Source organism: Bacillus rossius, chromosome 3 (genome assembly GCF_032445375.1).
Source record: "Bacillus rossius redtenbacheri isolate Brsri chromosome 3, Brsri_v3, whole genome shotgun sequence".
Taxonomy (NCBI): domain Eukaryota; kingdom Metazoa; phylum Arthropoda; class Insecta; order Phasmatodea; family Bacillidae; genus Bacillus; species Bacillus rossius.
In genome coordinates, this window is record NC_086332.1 from 118,405,853 (window position 1) to 118,424,216 (window position 18,364).

An 18,364-nucleotide genomic window follows, 5' to 3' on the forward strand; every position below is an offset into this window, starting at 1 on the left:
TTAGGGACTTTACTGACGGGACTCTGGGCTGGCTGCTCTGTTCACTCGTCAGCGCAAGTGGCGTGACCATGTAATTGGGGCACGGGGCCGGCGCGGCGCGCTGCGGGCTTGCAGAATTTTGTTTGTTTGTTTGGCCGCGCGCTGGCGCAGCCACGGGCCGCAGTTACTGGGGCGCGCTGTCGTAACAAGCCGCGCGGTGTGGCCTGCACATCGGGGTAGAGGGGGGGTAGTCTTCCCAGATGTTCTAGTTAGTTGTTTAGTAAATTTGACTTCAATAACGAGCTTTTGTTATGCTAGGCGCGGCAGGGCGCGCGAATTTAAGCGCAAGTGATTGGTGACTCGGGGCTCACTCAGGCGGAGGCTATGCGTCTCACCTGTGGTCACGAGTTGTTAGTTCGTTCGTGATGTAGGAATTCAAGCTTTCGGGCGGAAGCTATGGTCGACGCCAGAGGCCACGAGTCGTTTAATTTAAGTTAGGTCATAATGTAGTCATCTTCAAGCTTTCGGGCGGAGGCAATGGCCCTCGTCACTAGTCGTTTAGTTATAATTTTTAAAATGTAATGTTCGTTCGGATTTTAAGGGCAGGAGAGGCCCCTACGTTAGTTTTAAGTAATCGATCAAGAAAGGCTTTTCGGAAAATGTGAGTATGGACTTATCTTTGTTTTAATTTTAAGTATTAATTATGATTTGAGGTATTCGGAAGGACTAGGGAAGTGTTTAGTGAAGTTCTCTCATTCTCTCTCTTGTAAGGTCGTTCAATCGTTAAGGAAGTAAAGAGATTATTGTTTTAAATTGTAATCCCGCTATTTAAATGTTCTTTAAAATGATGTTGAGTATTTGACTTTAAGAATAAAATAATTTTAATTAAGTATTATGTTATTTTGCAAAATCTCCTTAGTTCAGCTCTCACCAGACATCCTGTACGGGATGACGAACCTATGATCCTAGGTACAGTAAAGTATTTTATGAAGTTAAGACTAGTTGATGCCAAGCGAGTTGTTTCTATGTAAAGAGCTACGATTCTCGCCCCCCCCTTCTGAAGGTGGATCGTGACAATATATAAAAATGAAACCCGTTTTCCTTGGTCACGGTATCACGCGTGAACGGCTGGACCGATTTCACTAATTTTTTTTTGTTGTGTTTGCTATGGTCAGGAGAAGGTTCTTATGAAAGAAAAAATTAAGAAAATTGTGCGGAAAATTAGAAAATTTAAGAATAATGAATTCCTATTTCCCTTGGTCACGCCATCACGCGTAAATGACTGAACCGATTTCACTAATTCTTTTTTTGTTGTGTTTGTTATTGTCACGAGAAGGTTCTTATGAAAGAAAAAATTTCACGGAAAATTAGAAAATTTAAGAATACTGAACCACCATATATAAAATTATTTCCAAACTAACCCAACACTTTGTACAATATAAATATTTTTAAAGTAACCTTATGACGTTTGACATAGAATTGAAAGAATGTTTGCTGCAAATATCTTCAAAGAGGATGTAAAGAAACTGTATCGTTTAGGAAATATTTATCAACATTAACGTTTTACTACATATTGTACCGGTACATTCGGTACAGAGCTGCTGGCGCAGGCTATTCTGGCTGTGTACATTCTGCCTAGGCCATTGTCATGCCATAATTCGTTATTACTGTGTTGCAGTTTAAAAATAGAAAAACAAATCAATACATTATGTAAACATTTTCTATGTTTGTTTTTGTGTGATATACTTGCTTATAAAGAAGAATACAACCGTTTTCTTTAATTTACAGTTGAATTTTCATTTTTGAACTTTTTTAATGTAACTTTATGTCGTTTGACATATAATTGTTTTAAAGACTAAGAAGATTTTTTTTCGTTAATAAGTGTTTGTTAATCATGGTAAGTTCACAGCTTCATATTGATTTTTAGAACTTTTTGGTGACTACACAATACTATAATTTGGTATACATGGTTATACAGAAAATGTATGAGAGCTTTTTATTTTCAGTTGGATTTTCGTTTTTAACAATGCCACCAACCAGACGTACAAGCTTAGGCCGCAGAACTCGAAATACGGCAAGTCAAAGAAATATACGAGCAAATCAAAGTGATGAGCAACGCGAAGCGCGAAATGAACTTGAACGGAATCGATATCAAGATAGGAATGTTGTGTTTAATCCCCACAGAGCTGCATTCAGTTATAATGTGGCAATTGATTACAGTTCAGAGCAAATTGAATAGGTACTCATACCTAAGATAGGTCAGCTATACAAAATAAAGTAGTGCATCATTGCTACGCTAAGGCGGTACGAAGTTCGCCGGGTCAGCTAGTTCAAAATATATTTGCGCCACGGACTCGGCAGCAATGCTAGAGTAACAGGTTAGCAAAGAGCAATGCAATTTTTAACGCTGTAAGCGCTTGAAAACAGAATTGCGCCACGGACTCAGCAGCAATGCTAGGAGGAACAGGTTAGCAAAGAGCAATAAATTTTTATAGCCTACAGCATTACGTGATCATTAAGTCAGTTATGAGCTCAACTATAAATAGGATTTAACATCTGTTTTGTTTCTGTCAGTTTCACAGGCTACATAATTATTACCTAAATTGCACAAACGTGTTTTCCGAAGAACTGTGGTAACTGACAAGTTAAAGGTCATAAGGTCAGGTAGTAATAGGATACTTACATTACCACATGACTCTAAGGGAAAACTATATATAGACCACTCTTGTTAAAAATTGTAACAATTTCAAATATTTCTGAAACAAAATAACTTCAAAAGCAGACTCTGTGACTTTGCAGTGCGTTAGCAGTTAGAATTTTTAGAAAGAAATATTACAATTTGTTTAGATCTTTTACGCATTACAAAATAAAAATAAAACTTAATCTTTTTTCAAATGAACAAAATCTATCGGCCTTCCACGTTGCTTTGTGAATGATCGTATACAGACAAATTCCTAAACCTGTTTGGTTTTTTTCACAGTACCTAACTTTCTGTTTAATGTTGATAAACACGACACACAGTATCGCTCTGAAGCTAACCTTGAAAGCCGAGACTGTGTTGTGCAGGATGATGCTATCGTGCCTTGAGCATGACGGGATGCGAGCGAGGATGCGCTAAGTCTTTGTTTTTTGCTTGGAGCTATTCCTAAAGCGTATTTTACTTACATTCGGAAAATCCTGGCTTTGAATCTTGGTGGTTCAATTTTGACTGATATTCTCCATGTTTTTTATTTGTCATCCCCAGAAGATTATGCGATAGTCTCACAATGGATTGTGTTGTACATAATTGTCTGTTTTACAGTCTCGCTATTGATGAGACGTAACAAGGTTGCGTTGTCTAGCTCCTTGCTCAGGGTACGTAACTAGGATTCTGAGCTGCAAAAGGCTTTCATTTAGATGAAAAACTACATTATTGTGGTGCGCTGATTTAATAATTTCTTATAAAACAGTGGAACTTGCGAGATAAGGTGAATCCGGGAGATATGACGCGGCGGGAGATATGACGCGTTCCCAGAATTCCATACAAGGAAAACAGCCGGTGCCCAGTCATCGCGCGCACCAGTCTCCATTAGTCTGTGGGAGTGTACGTGTGGGTTTTCGAGTATTTCCTGCTTGTTTTTAAAATAGTACAGCACTTTCTTGCTGAATTCGCCATTGGTCAGTACTGAAAGTTTCGTCGTGCTCTAGCTCAAATATATTATATCCACTATTTATGTAATTTGAAGAAAGTTGTGGTGTGTGGTTCGGAAGAGTATTAACTGACCTTGTGTTCACGCCGCCTCGTGCAATTTCCGCCATTTTAAACCACAGTTACGGGTTGCATCATATCTCCCACTGCTTTGGGAGATACGACGCATTCAGTGAAAGGGAGATATGACGCAGTGTTAATTTAAATAATATTTTTTGCTTTGGTATATCTATATGCAATAACATCCCGACGCACTCAAAAATGTTTTGGTATCATCTGCGTAACTCGTATGTTGCTTTGAGTCGAATTTTATGATGATGCCTACTTAAAGCCGATTTTAAAATTGAAATATTTAAAGTGGAGTGCATATAATTAAATGTTTTGGTATGTGTTGTACAGTTGAAACAATATAAGATAGTTCACATGTGCGTAAATTTAAAAACAAAAATTACATTCAAACGCAATATTTACATCATATAATTTAATGCAGTGCATAATAAATGAATAGTCATTTGATGCTATTTACCGTTCTTACTTAATAATGAGTAAAATCATATATGACGAAGCATAAAAACGTCCTAAAACAAAAATTGTTCTCATGACAATGATATGTCACTTAGTAATTTGTGTAATAGACACGCTAGTGAACTTATGGCTGTCAAGGTTACACGGACAGCTAAGCAGATGTGAGCCACACACTTGTGTACCGTGTGCTAGTAATAGAGACAATGCTACCACGATTTTCGTCTGTATATTTGTCAGTGCTTACATTATTCTAGGTTACGTTACTCGGGGTGCTTGCTGCTAAGAAATTATTAGATATTCTGTCTTAAAAGTGGTAAAGTAGACAGTTCTCTTAATTTTGTTAAAAATAAGTACAAATACTTAAAAGTATTTGGACTGGTAAGTAATTATATTCTTTCTCTCTCTTTCCAGTTCCAATGGTTGAAAATGCCTACGACCTATGGACCTAGGAAAAGCAGTCGGGAAGCATGGACACAGAAAGACCTTGACAAGGCTATCACTGCACACTAGATTAACCACAGGACGTTTCGTAAAAGGGAAACATGGTGAACCTCCATTGTTAGGGGAAGATGCTGAAGGGAAGCTTTCTAGCCATGTAAAAAAGCTTCAGGCAGCAGGTTTCGCTCCAACTAGGAAAAACCTTAGAAGAATCGCATATAATTTAGCGGTTTTAATGAATAAGGCACAGAGATTCAACCAGGAAACGGGGTTGGCAGGCGGTTATTGGTACAAGTCATTTATGAAGAGAAACACAGATTTATGTGTTAGAAAATCTCAAGGCATATCAAACAATCGTGCAGAAGGGATGAACGAGGAAGACGTTAAAGCCTACTTTGAGCTACTGCAGAAAACCTTCACAGAAGATCATCTATTGTGTAAACCAAGCAACATCTACAACATGGATGAGTCGGGTTTATCATTAACGAATGAGCTAGGAAACGTTGTTGCTGAGCGAGGCAGTAAAAACCTTTCATGTAAGAAAAGCAAAGGAAAGGGGCGAAACAGTAACTGTACTAGCATGTTGTAATGCTGAGGGCTCATTTTTACCACCCTACTGCATTTTCAAATGGGTAAACAAGAATGCAATTTGGGAAGAAAGTATGCCACCTGGAGGAGTCATAACGATGAGGAAGAAATCTGCATACATATTCATGGACTGGCTTGAAAACCACTTTATTCCACGCAAGAATGCAGGGAAATGTCTTCTTCTTTTGGATGCCACGGTTCGCATATCAACTCTCCAGATATACTTCAAAAAGCTGTTTATAAAGATATTTCCATTCTGTGTCTGCCAAGCCACACAACACACTACCTCCAGCCTCTTGATCGGAGCTTCTTCAAACCATTGAAGGCCTATTGGGCAGATGCATGTAACAACTGGATGCTAAGTCATACCAGCATTGAACGCCACCACTTCGGAGTTCTCCTGAAGAGTGCTTGGTCTCGGCTCGCTACTGTAGAAAATGATGTTTCAGGATTCAGGGCTACAGGGATAGTACCGCTGAACCCCTCAGCCATTCCAGATTATGCATATTTACGACAGTCTGATCCAATTGACCAGCTCCTTCCTGAAGAAAGTAATGCTTCCTTCGAAAGTGGTCATGACGATCCTCTTCCTATGGAGGACAATGGTATCCCACAACTTCGAGCAGGTGTTGCTACTGCCCAGTCTCATTCGGTACGCGAACTTACTGAACGTCCTTCCACATCCAATGATTATCCTTCCACATCTTCTGCTTTCAAACCGAGGTCAACAGCCACTGTTTTTCCTGCTTCTCCTGCTCCCTGCATCCCCAGACAAGATATGACACCAACCAAATTTCTACATGTGGTATTTCCCATACCAAACCGAGCTCCAGGACAACTACCAGCAAGAAAACAACGTACGCAACTAGTTACCAGTCCTGGTGTAATAAAAGAGAAGAAAAGGAAGAGGGTGGATGCGAAAAAAACGTACTGCTGGAAAGGATGAAAAAAAATTAACAAAGGACTTGGATAGGCCTAAGAAGCGCAATACGCGTAAATGTGTATCGAAACAATCTACAAAAAAACCACTTGACTATTCATCTTCCAGTGAAGAAAATAGTGACATGGTGGAATATGCCTCAAGTGAAGATACTGACAGTTATAATGAAGATGAGTGCTGTGAATGTTTTGAGAACTATGGAGACACTTTATCAAGAGCTGATTGGATTAAATGTACAGTATGTAATAGCTGGCTACATGAAACACGAAACCTTTATGGCCAAATTTGCAACATGTGTGGTAAATTAGAGAGAAAAAAAGTGCAAGAAAAAATTAACATAATAAATGCGAAGAACTGCAAAAAATGTTAAACATTTTCTGCATATCATCCTCTGTTTTGGATTTCATTAGTGTGTTGTTGTTTATGTGGCTAATGTGTTCCTGAGATCTTGTATTTAAAAGTCTGTTTTGAAGTTTGTGAGAATAGTGAAGGAAGCAGAATATAAATATATATCAGTTTATAGAACAATTTTATTTTGTTACACAAGTAAACCAAATAGAAAATTAAAGTTCAAAATAAATTTCTATTGCAGTAGAGAAGTTTAACATTGTTAAGCCATAAGCCATATCTCCCATCCATTCATCACAAAATCACCCATCCCCATGGGAGATATGGCCAGCTATGATATGAGATATGTGTTCAGCTTTTGACTACGTTAGCATCATAATTTTATTTTTATAATTTGTTTTTAAATAGACAAAACTACTAACTTTTTTACATCGTGTTTGTGTTAAGGTATAATTAATTTTGTATTTTTAAAAGTCATAAATTAAAAGGTGCGTCATATCTTCCGGATTTACCTTAAATGAACTTATATAAAAAGTAACCATGTCCTGTCTGGCCGCAACGTGACACCCTCGCATGGTGATTGTCACAAGTTCGATTTTAACCAGAGACGTTTCTCCAATGTGTTGGTGTTAACTCTCTGTCTCAGTAGTTTGCAGACAGACATAGTCTCCAAATGCCGGCGCCTTAAGCCTTTGTGCCTAAACGAATGACATAAAACTTTACTTTCGCCTTTAAAATCCATTATGAGTTGCATGCATTTTTGACTTGATTAAATGACTGCTATATCTGGAGCTGGTAAGTGATTAAATTAGTGTGATTGGGAACTCAACTATCTTACACCGATATAGCATTATCACGTAACTAGTGAACTCTGGGCCTGCGTAAGGCAAAGCAAAACTTACATCTTTGGAAACATTAAATATTGCTATCGGACTTCGTCTTATTCTAATGTGCGTAAATAAACTAATTTTACAAGGCATAAATTTCAAAAACAAAAACTTTATGAAAGACAAAATAAAGATAAGAACTATGTTCGTGACGCACTGCCAACCTAACATTTTGTATGCCAGCTCGTGAGAAATTTATTTCATTCACGGTCTATGAGCAGTGATTTTTTACAAACGTTTTCGTATGAGCTTAAATGAACTGTTGCGAAAGTGTTTTTTACTCCTCGCAAGAGAGAAGAGGGCTTGAAAACAAACTGTGGGCGAGTCACCGTGCACTCTACCCTCTGCTTATGTTACGCTGTCATGCTGATCGGCTGGCAGCTGGTTCACATTTAAACAAAGTATTTTGGCATCACTGGGGGTCCGCGCAAGAACTTTTTATAGTGACCTTATTTCGAAGTTAGGGTAAGTGGTCATGCTAGACTTGTTAAAAATTTTCAGAGAGATTCTAAGGTATTTGGTCAGATAATAGCGCAAACTGTCTTTAACGCGAGAGCTGAGTTAGAATGGGCAGTAATTCGCTGCTGACCTGATCTATTGAGATAAAGTGGCTAAAATACAATTAATTTAAATGAGACATTAAATTCAAAAAGAAAGAAAAAAGTTAACAAAATATCCTTTGAGCATAATCTTATTTTAAACGCACATTTGTTACGTGAGAAATACAATGTGTGAAATTATGTATTAAGTAACATGTAAATGTAAAAAAAATTAATTGCAATTACTTTTGTTTCATATTTGCCATTGTAAGTTTGTACTTTTTAAAAATATAAAATAGAATTGCAGCAAGCAAACGGTAAATTTGTATGTTTTGTAATGTCGAGAAGGAAAAAAAATAATTCCTTAAGTCTTCGCAAGTAGCTACATAAACTAGTGACTTTCATTTCAAAAGGATTTATTAATAGTATGCCAAGTTTAATAAAACAGGTATTATTGAGCTTAGAAAAGGCGATAATTAAGTAAGAATTTAAAATGTTTAGATATAAATTAAAATTATATGTTACTATGTTGATAAATACCCAATTATTTTCAAACGTCTGTCATTTATTCAACTGTAATTTTTATATCAAAGAAACCATAATTTTGGGTTCCGAAATTCTCACTCCGTTACTTTTATTTTGTTAATAACAATGATTGACAAGAAAATGCCAAATAAGGGATAATGTTTTATGAGATGTTGAACTTTTTTTTGTAAATGGAACAGTAATATTCATGTAAAATTACATATATTTGCAATTTTTACATTTACATGAAAACAATTGTATCACTACAAAATAGTGTTTGCAGTTATACTGTATTCAGATTCTTACCAGGGCCTTTATGCTTTTATTTGTCCAAGTACCTCCAATAATTAAAGTTATTTAAAAACCGTTCCATGAATAGCTTTCTAGTGTTAACTACGCGCATAATAATCCTGATACAACAAAATGAATATAAACTTTTGGATATTTTATTATATACCTATTTTATTATATTAACTATTATCCTTTCCATGCATAAATAATTTTGCTCGAATGAAACATAGATTAAAATATAAAACTTTAATACAATTTTCATAAGAAATACTCAGTATTATCTCAAAGAAAGGTATATCAAATATGCAAAAATAACTGCTATGTGTTGTAAATATTTACAATATATTTCTTATAGTATTACAAACTATTGCTTGGCAAATTGTTTCCAAAGGAACCTTTTGTAAAAGTACAGACAAATATTTTTTCGGGATAAAAAAAGGACCAGTTTTCTTAAGTGGTGAAATTAGGTGAATAGCTTGGAAAGAAAGAAATAAGTAGTGCTATAAGATCATTACCCTCCCAACCAGACTCGGTGTTTAAAACCGCGAGTGCTGCCAGGACGCGTACTTCCTTACCCTAGATTGACTCACTGACTACCCCCTGCAGCCCGCTGGGATTGGTTCTGGCTGGGGGAGGGGGGAGGAGGAGTGACGTGGCGGCTCGGGTGACCTTGGAGAGGGAAGGCTGTGGCGCCCTGGCCAAGTTTATGATGGTAACGGTTGTTTTGATCTTGGAAGGTGAAGGGTAACAAAGATGTTGACAAGACAGGAAAAACACAACATTAACCAATTCTATTATCCTATATTCATAAATAAATTTTCAGTTCAATTTGGCGTGTTTGTTGACAGAATATAAAATGTTACCTTTGAATTACATGCAAAATAGCAGTATATATCAATTAAAATTATTATTTTAATTAGTTATATTACTGCCATCAAGTCTAACAAAAATATTTTGTGATGTAAATTATAACGTGTACACACATAAAACTTATTATAAGATATTCCCATGGGTCAAGTCATCAATCATATGTAGGCAATTTAGTCGCCTACAGGGAGTGTAGTACTAAAAATTACATATTAAAACATTTAAAATCATTTAAAACAATACCAATCACAGGGACAGTTAACAAAACACCATATCCTAAAATAATACGATTCTTTAAAAAATTCTATTAACTGCGAACAGATGTTTGTTTACAATACGAGATCGATAATTTTGAAAGAAGACACTGGATTAGTTATTGAACACATTCGTTCTAAATATTTCAAGTAAATTCTATGAAGTAGTCAGCTTACACCACGACAACCCAGTTGGCGCGCTTTGAGTTAAAACTGTGGCAGTTTGGTTTACAAGAAATAATTTGCAACAATCACGCTATTGAGACGTCTGTATATTGGGTACAGAATTAAGATTTTGTGTAAGTGGTATTTGAATGAGTTACAGAACCAATTGTCTACTCGTAACCTCTAACTATAATTGCGGTAATTGTTGCTCATTGAGACTGCTGCTAAGCGTAATGACAGGCCTCTATGCTGACAGCCAGCTACTCTGTGGAGGAATGGAGTCGCGGCAGGGCTGTGCTGGCAGCGAGGGAGCTCGGCCCTCATGAAGCCTGCGGTGATTAGTTCATTCGAAAATTGAAATATTGTGCGTTGAAATACTACATTTAGTTCAGTGCTAAACTGCTACATTAATGCTGGGGCATACATGAATAAATCACTTAAAATGGTTTTAAGTAGCTTGTAATATTGGTCAATGTCTGAACACCGAACATAACCAGGCAATCTATCCTGTTACCGTAAAGCTACAGAGATCACAGGTGCATGTCGCCAGTCCCTCCACCACCGCCGATCTAGATTAAATTTTGTCAGTGGTTTGTGCTCAGTTTGTGCTAGTTTGTGCCGCAAATATCAGAGTTTGTACTAGTCAGGTTAATGAGCTATTAATTAATTATTAAATACAAATATCGTTTAATTGCAGCGTGGCTAATTGCAATGGATGTTGGCAATAATATCGATAAAATTAAATTAAATTTTAAAAACTAAATAAAACATGCTTTCATTAAATATGAACTAAAACGTAAAAATATTCTTTAAATTTTAGTTTGTTGTTTAACAGTGACAGAATTAACTACAGCTATGTATCATAATTTTTTTTTAATAAGCTTAAAATAAGAATCACGAAATAAATAAAACAATGAACTTTAATGAAAAAAAGCCCGGGGTGCTCTCTTTTTTTCATTTTATAATGACCTTGCCTGAACGAATAGACACTAAAGGTAAACAATTAATGACAACTACGCCTTTTTTAAAATTAAAATTCATTGTTTGGTTTATTTCTTGAATCTTATTTTAAGCTTATTAAATTTTTTTCGTAAAACAGAGTTGTAGTTCATTCTGTCGCTGTTAAATAACATACTTAAATTAAATTTTTTTATTAATTTTTGGTTAATGTAGATACTAATGAAAGTGTGTTTTATTAGTTTTTAAAACTATAATTTTATTTTTACTTTTTAGTTAAAATTTAATTAATTTTTTTTTATAAATTACTTGAAATGCTTACAAAAATGTTTTCAAAGTTCCGAAAATTTCGGAGGCAATCCACCCCTCACCAACCAATGAAGTCCAATAGTGCCCGAAGGCCCCGGAAGCACATTAAAATTAATGTACTTTCATTGTCCCAACTTTAAAAAATCGGGTTCTAATGACATTTTCTCTGAGGGGGATGGTGGATTGGGAAACGGAAAACTCCGAATGGCTTGGAAACATTACAAATCAAAAAATAATAAATTTTTGTAATTGTCAAATTTTTTGGGCTTTTACCCCCTCCCCCTCACTCCAATTGAGGGGGCAGTCGACCTTTGACAAAGAAATCTCCCACCATGCCCCGGACCTACGGATATATAAAAAGCATGGTTATTGCTCATAGCACCAATGTAGTGTTTTTGTGTATACCTCACTCTTCGGGTCACGAAAAAAATTGTATTGTCTTCTGAATTACATATACTTGCAAAGTTTCAAATCCATACGACAATTATAATCAAAATTAACAACGTATCTTCATTGTCTAGACTTTTAAAAAATCGAGGGAAAATGACTTCTCTTCTGCGGGGGGGGGGGGGGGGGATTTGAGGACCCTGAATGGCTTGGAAACACCCCAAATCGAAAAATAATCCATTTTCAAAATTTTTTGGGTTTTGACATATCCCCCCGTTTTTTTCACAATTAAGGGTGGGGGGGGGGGGGGGGCAGTTAAATTCGGATAAATTTCCTGCCATGTCCCGGACTTATGGATATACAAAAAGCATGGTTATTGCCCATAGAAAAAAATTTTTTTTTGCCCCTTGCCCCTCCCCCCTTTTGATTTCTTTGTCAAAGTCATTAAATTATTGTATTGTCAACCAGATCACATATACTTGCAAAGTTTAAAAGTGACACGACAATTAGAAGTAGGTTAAAATTGACTTCCAAGATTTGACTAGAACTCTATCTTTGCTCAACAATGAGAAGTTCACAAGCGAGCAGAATCAGTTTTTGAATTTTTTGTGATTTTTTTTTTTAATTTTTTATTAATTTTTTTTCTGTAATTTTATGATATCAAAGAAAACTTGTGGTGGTTTTCTCCGTGTGCTTCCGATTATTCTTGTAAATATTATGGTGGTTTTCTCCGTGTGCTCCTGATTATTCTTGTCAAATATTATGGTGGTTTTCTTCGTGTGCTCCCGATTATTCTTGACAATATTATGGTGGTTTTCTCCGTGTGCTCCTGATTATTCTTGTAAATATTTTGATGTTTTTTTTCGTGTGCTCCTGATTATACTTGACAATATTTTGATGGTTTTCTGCAAGTGCTTCTGGTTACAGATGAGCAATTGATCTCTGCATGAAGAATTTTTTTACTTAATGAGACATGTTAATTTATCCAAGCTTACATTTAATTAGTGAATTTCTGCTACTTAATCAACACTTGTAATATTTTTATCAGGTGTAAATTAAAAAAAAAATATTATTACTCAGTCAAATAATAATAATATCTGAAAAATCTAAGAAGCACTAACAGGAAGGACGAACTTCCTTCTCCTTGGAGTCTAGCGAAGCCATCCTTCTTTTGCGATCGTTATTGAGCATCCCGCATCCCACATAAAAGAACTAAATATTATTTACCTGCAAGCAACATGTGGCGACATCTGTTGTTAAAAAGCAGAACTACATGCATCAAGTACCTTTGCATGAGATATATGAATTCTCGCTGATGAAATATGAAAAAAATTCTATTTAAGTAATGGATCTAATTTAAAACACTCAATTGATATCTGGCATTAGTCTCAGTAACAAATATGAATTCCAATTTGGGATATGACGCTGTATCGAAAGAACATAGGTGTAAGTTTTGTAGCAAAGAGTTTATCTTGAGAAAGAATAAAAGACAACACGAGAAGAATGACTGTGTGTTAAAAATCCACTATGCAATATGATAAGTTCTGTTCGATGTAGCAAGACGTTTACGAGTAGAGAGAGTTAAAAAAGACATGGCAGAACTTGTAACGCCAAGCCTGTGTACAAGCTAGAGGACAACGATGAATCTACTAGACTAAGGAAGAGTGATCTGCATTACGACAATAATTTTCCTGGCTCTTCCGATCTCGACAAAGAACTTAAATTGAAGGAGGTTGATGATTTATGGAAGAATGAAGACAATGGAAGAATCCTTAACGTGAAAAGTGAGAATATATTCCAGCCGAATTCAAGTAGATCTTTCCTACTTTGTAAAAATGATGGACTCCTAAAAAGGAAGCATGAAGACGATGAAGACACTTCGACATCATCAACATCGAATTCTTACGGTAATCTGGGTGAAGACGATGCCTTCTACGGTGATTGTTACAGTGACTCTGAGGCTGTTGACAAACACATAGACTGTGATGAAGCACCTAAAGCAGGCAAGATCGAAGAATGTGGCGGTGTCCTGAGACCGAAACGGTGGAGACGACGTGATATATTAAATAAATCTGATCAAGCTTGTGATGATCACCGTCTCAAACATGAAAGTTACCCTGAGGTTGGTGGTAAAACGGTAGACACCAGAGATCATAATATTTATTATAAAGGTGCAAGGAAGATGGTGGTAGAAGAGAATGATTACACATCATGGAAAGATCCAAACATATTGGTTGACCGGCTAAGACTTCTACATGGTTCGCTTTGTGCAGGAAACTATTCGTGCATCAAAGAAATATCCTTCATACTCAAGGAACTGAGGGAAGTTGGCTACATACAATAATGGCTTGTTTTACTTGCATTTGTATAATGTAAAGAAATAAAATAAATAATTTAAATTATAAATATTTAATGTTTTTATTTCTTGTATTCTGATTTCTAACTAAGACTTAGTTTTTGTAACTTCTGTTTCCTTTTTGCCTTTTTATTGATGGAGCTTCCAAATTTGCTTCCTTTTTTGATGGTGCTTCCAAAATGTGCTGCCTTTATGATGGTGCATCCAAAATGTGCTGCCTTTTTTGATGGTGCTTTGAAATGTGCTGCCTTTTTGTTGATGGTGCTTCCAAATGTTCTGCCTTTTCGTTGATGGTGCTTACAAATAGGCTGCCATTTTATTGGGCTTCAAAAATCTGCTTCCTTTTTGTTGATGGTGCTTCTATTTTTTTAATGTTTATTTTGAATCTAGTATTATAGTAAATTGTTCTTGATTTGACTAGCGTATTATTCCATCCGGTGCATGTATATAAGCGAGTCCTAGACAGCAGGTCGCTCAGTTTTTTACTGTCATCGATGGTGTACGGATCACCTAGTTTGTTTCTTCTGGTGCATAAGTCGCGTAATTACCAGTTCTTGCGAACTCGATGGCATCTTTACCGACTTTAACGTTGAACTCGATGGAGGTTGTACCATCGACTACGGGAACCTTGACGACAGCTACGACGGAGAAGGAGCAGATCCCGTTGGCAACGATGACGTCAACATTGGAGGAGATTTCAACAGACGTGATACCACCAGCAGAAGAGACTTTAATGCCGGTAGTGCTGGCTGTACAGGAAACCTCGACGAACGCTGTTTCGCCCTCGATGGTGACTTCAATGGATGGTGAATCGTCAACAACTAACGAACATCGATGTCGTTACTGCGACAAAATTTTCTCAAACAACAGCAATGCTCGCCGACACGAGAAGAGAGAATGTGCTAAGAACTTTTATCGTAAAATGTTTGGTTGTATTAAGTGTCGCAATCAATTTACAAGAAATGCTAATTTGAAGCATCACTTGGAGACATGCAAAGGCCCTGCAGTGCGGGAGAAAGTAAAGGTTTCTACACAACAACGATGCATTGATGTGCATAAGAGTATGCCTGGAAATGGTACACCTACAGTTACATCGACATCTGGTTCGGGTTTGTCTTCAACTAGGCATCCTTGTGGCTACTGCAATATGACCTTTGCATTTGCGCATGATGTTTGGAGACATGAGAGGAGTAGATGTACGAAGAATCCTTCTCGCATGAAGTTTCGTTGTGATGAGTGTCATAAATGGTTTACTCGAATTGATAATTTGCGCCAACATGCGAAAAACTGTAAAGGTGAAGTCCGTGCGCCTACTGTTGAATTCCCTGCAGAAAGTTCGACTCCTCGGTTTTGATTGGTGACTCGTGAGCGTACAAGCATAAAAACAGATGTGCAGCAACCGATTGCTATGATGTCTGAACATGAAAATAAACCTAAGACTGTGTTCGGTGCATTACAAGTAAACGACAATGGGTTCTACTTGGCACAGTCTGCATTTCGTGGTACGTTAAAAGACTACTATTATTTAAATACGTTAGGTGAGTCGAAGGACATTTGTACTTTTCTTGATGATATCAGATATGATATAATCAATCAGTTTACTGATATCGTAGCAACACACGGACCATTAAAATATAACTTGTTGTTGGACTGTATATATGGAAAGCCGTATCCGTTCGATGACAAAGTGAAAAAGTGTGTATTCAAGACATCGGCTGCAGTAATTTACAGTTCTAACAATGTGAAGCAAACTGTCAAACATGGTGTCCGGAAACTCTGTCAAGAAGAGGAGGACTATGTCCGTAAATGTTCTGGTTGGTCTCTGTCTAATATAAACCGCTTGGAGCTAAGAATAAGTCATTTCATACCGATGCGGAACTAAATGATTATAATATTGCTGGTTTTCGCAAGTGATCCTGTAGTAGAATATAAATTATGTAATAATAAATATTATGTTTGTGAAATAACTTGTGGTGTTTTATTTCTCGAACCTGTCACTATTATGTTAAATTGTTGTTCTATTTAATTTTTTTTACATCATCCAGGGATCGAATTAAGGACCTTAGTCGATCTAATCAATCATTATATAGATTACAAATTTATTTAGTGAATTTTGAACTTTTTCCCGAATCTCTAGCATTAAAATTACGAATTTTTAATATGGTGGTCTTGCTATCTGATAGGATGATGGCAGTAGAGGATTTAAATTCTCTTTAAGAATTTTGAACATGGTTTATTTAAATTATTATTTTTTACATAACATTAAACATTATTGCATCGATCGGGTATCCAACCAAGGACAGGAATCGATCAAATCAATCTGTAAATTAATAAGTGATTTATTTAATGAATTTTGAACTTTTTCCCGAATCTCTAGCATTAAATTCACGGATTTTGAAGATGGCGTCAAAATGACAAGATGGCGGGTGTCACAGTAATAATAAATGATTACTGCACTCTAGCGGGTAAGAATTAAACTAACATGGCGTCAGCACACTTTAGCCGAAGATACAATGATGATGATGGCTTCCAGCAATGAAGACAAGATGGCGGATGTGACTTCATGTTACCTGACTACATATATACTTTGCCATAAGTGGTGGGGGTCAGTATGCCAGCACCCACCACGGAAGGAAGAATCGGTCGCCATTTTTATTTTTTTGCACTCGTCGGGTTCGAACCGAGGACCTCGAGTTCCGTGTCGTAGATTTATGTTTTTTTTAATTTTATTAATTGAATTTTTTTTATAATTTTTAATTTTTTTTTAATTCGTATAATAAATAAAGATATTAAAGATGGCGGCCATAACGGAAATTGCAACGGTGATGTCATTATCCATGATGACGTCAGAGGCTTATCGTAGGCTGTAGACATGGATGCTTAAGCCTACATATGGACATTTCTAGCTGCTGGTATTTTTAAGGACTAAAACGGGAAATGTTTCCTCAAAACGGGAATTTTTGAGTCATTTTGAGTCATTTTTGAGGAATTTTGAGGAATTTTTGAGTCCAAGATGGCTGCGGTGACGTCACACACCACAACCACACTCCGACTCCAGATCTCGGAGGAACTATTATATACTACTGTGTGCGCTACATCACAACGTACGAAACAGTCAGGAATATCATAATAGCCGGAACAAAAAATGCTGTTAAAACAGATTTCCACGTATTTTGCAAGAGAACCGAAATGAGTGAAGCTTTGTACTAGTCCAGACCGAAGGGCTAGTCAGTGATCACTGATAGTTTCTTTTGGAGTCGGAGCACCACTTCGTAGCCAAATTTGTAGGAAATGTTGAACTCTCAAATTATGATGACTTTCTGAAAGCATGTTTGCAACTGTGTACTGCGAACCAGCTGTGGAGTCATGAACTGCAACACTACACCTGAAACATTTCCAAACGGGCGCTGAAGTTTACTTACTAACCCTTCTGTTGCATCTGTCATATTTGATGGGTTCGAACTAATTTTGCCGTACTCTTGGTATACCAAAAGTTGTGCTGGTGTCCAGTAATAAACATTTCCACTATACTGCTGTGATACTCGGCTGAATATTTAAGTTTACCAATAGCCAATAAAGGGTTATCATCAACGCGCCTTGAAGCATATGATTTCATATATTTTAAAATACTTTTGTAAACGTTTACATACTTTCTCATATGAATGCATACTTTTGTCTTCTTTCTCATAATATCGCAACTCGTAATTCGCAACTCTAAAGTTGGGTCCGTGTTAACATTAAAATTGTGACAGTATTATAGAAATTTCCAATAGAGTTAATATATTTTTTTAGCTATCATAAACAAATTGATTCATTCTTATAATCCCTTAAAGACATTGTCATACACTAGAATATCTACAATCAACGCATGATTAAAAGTCTTCCAGACAGGGAAAAACTGCGAAATTTGCGGCACAAACTGAGAAAAAAATCACTGAAAAAAATTCTTTATTGATAGCTCATTAACCAGACTACCAAAAGCCCTTACATTTGCGGCACAAACTAGCACAAACTGAGCACAAATCACTGACAAATTTTAATCTTTATTGGCCAGGAAGGGGGTAGGGGGGAGGCGCTAACATGTCACCAACCCCAACTTTAATTAATTAATAGCTAATTAACCAGACTAGCAAATACTCTAATATTTGCGGCACAAACTAGAACAAAATAGGCACAAACCACTGACAAAATTTAATCGAGATCGACGGAGGTGGGAGTGCTAGTTTGTCGCCAGCCCCCACTTTAATTAATTAGTATCTCATTAACCAGACTAGTACAAACTCTTAAATTTGCGGCACAAACTAGCACAAACTCAGCACAA

General features: G+C 36.6%; 1 protein-coding gene across 1 annotated transcript in view; it reads right to left on the bottom strand.

The window, feature by feature from the left end:
* Positions 1-18,364, bottom strand: part of LOC134531195 (alpha-tocopherol transfer protein-like) — a 213,039-nt gene that overhangs the window by 75,575 nt on the left and 119,100 nt on the right. The gene's annotated exons all lie outside the window — the stretch shown is intronic.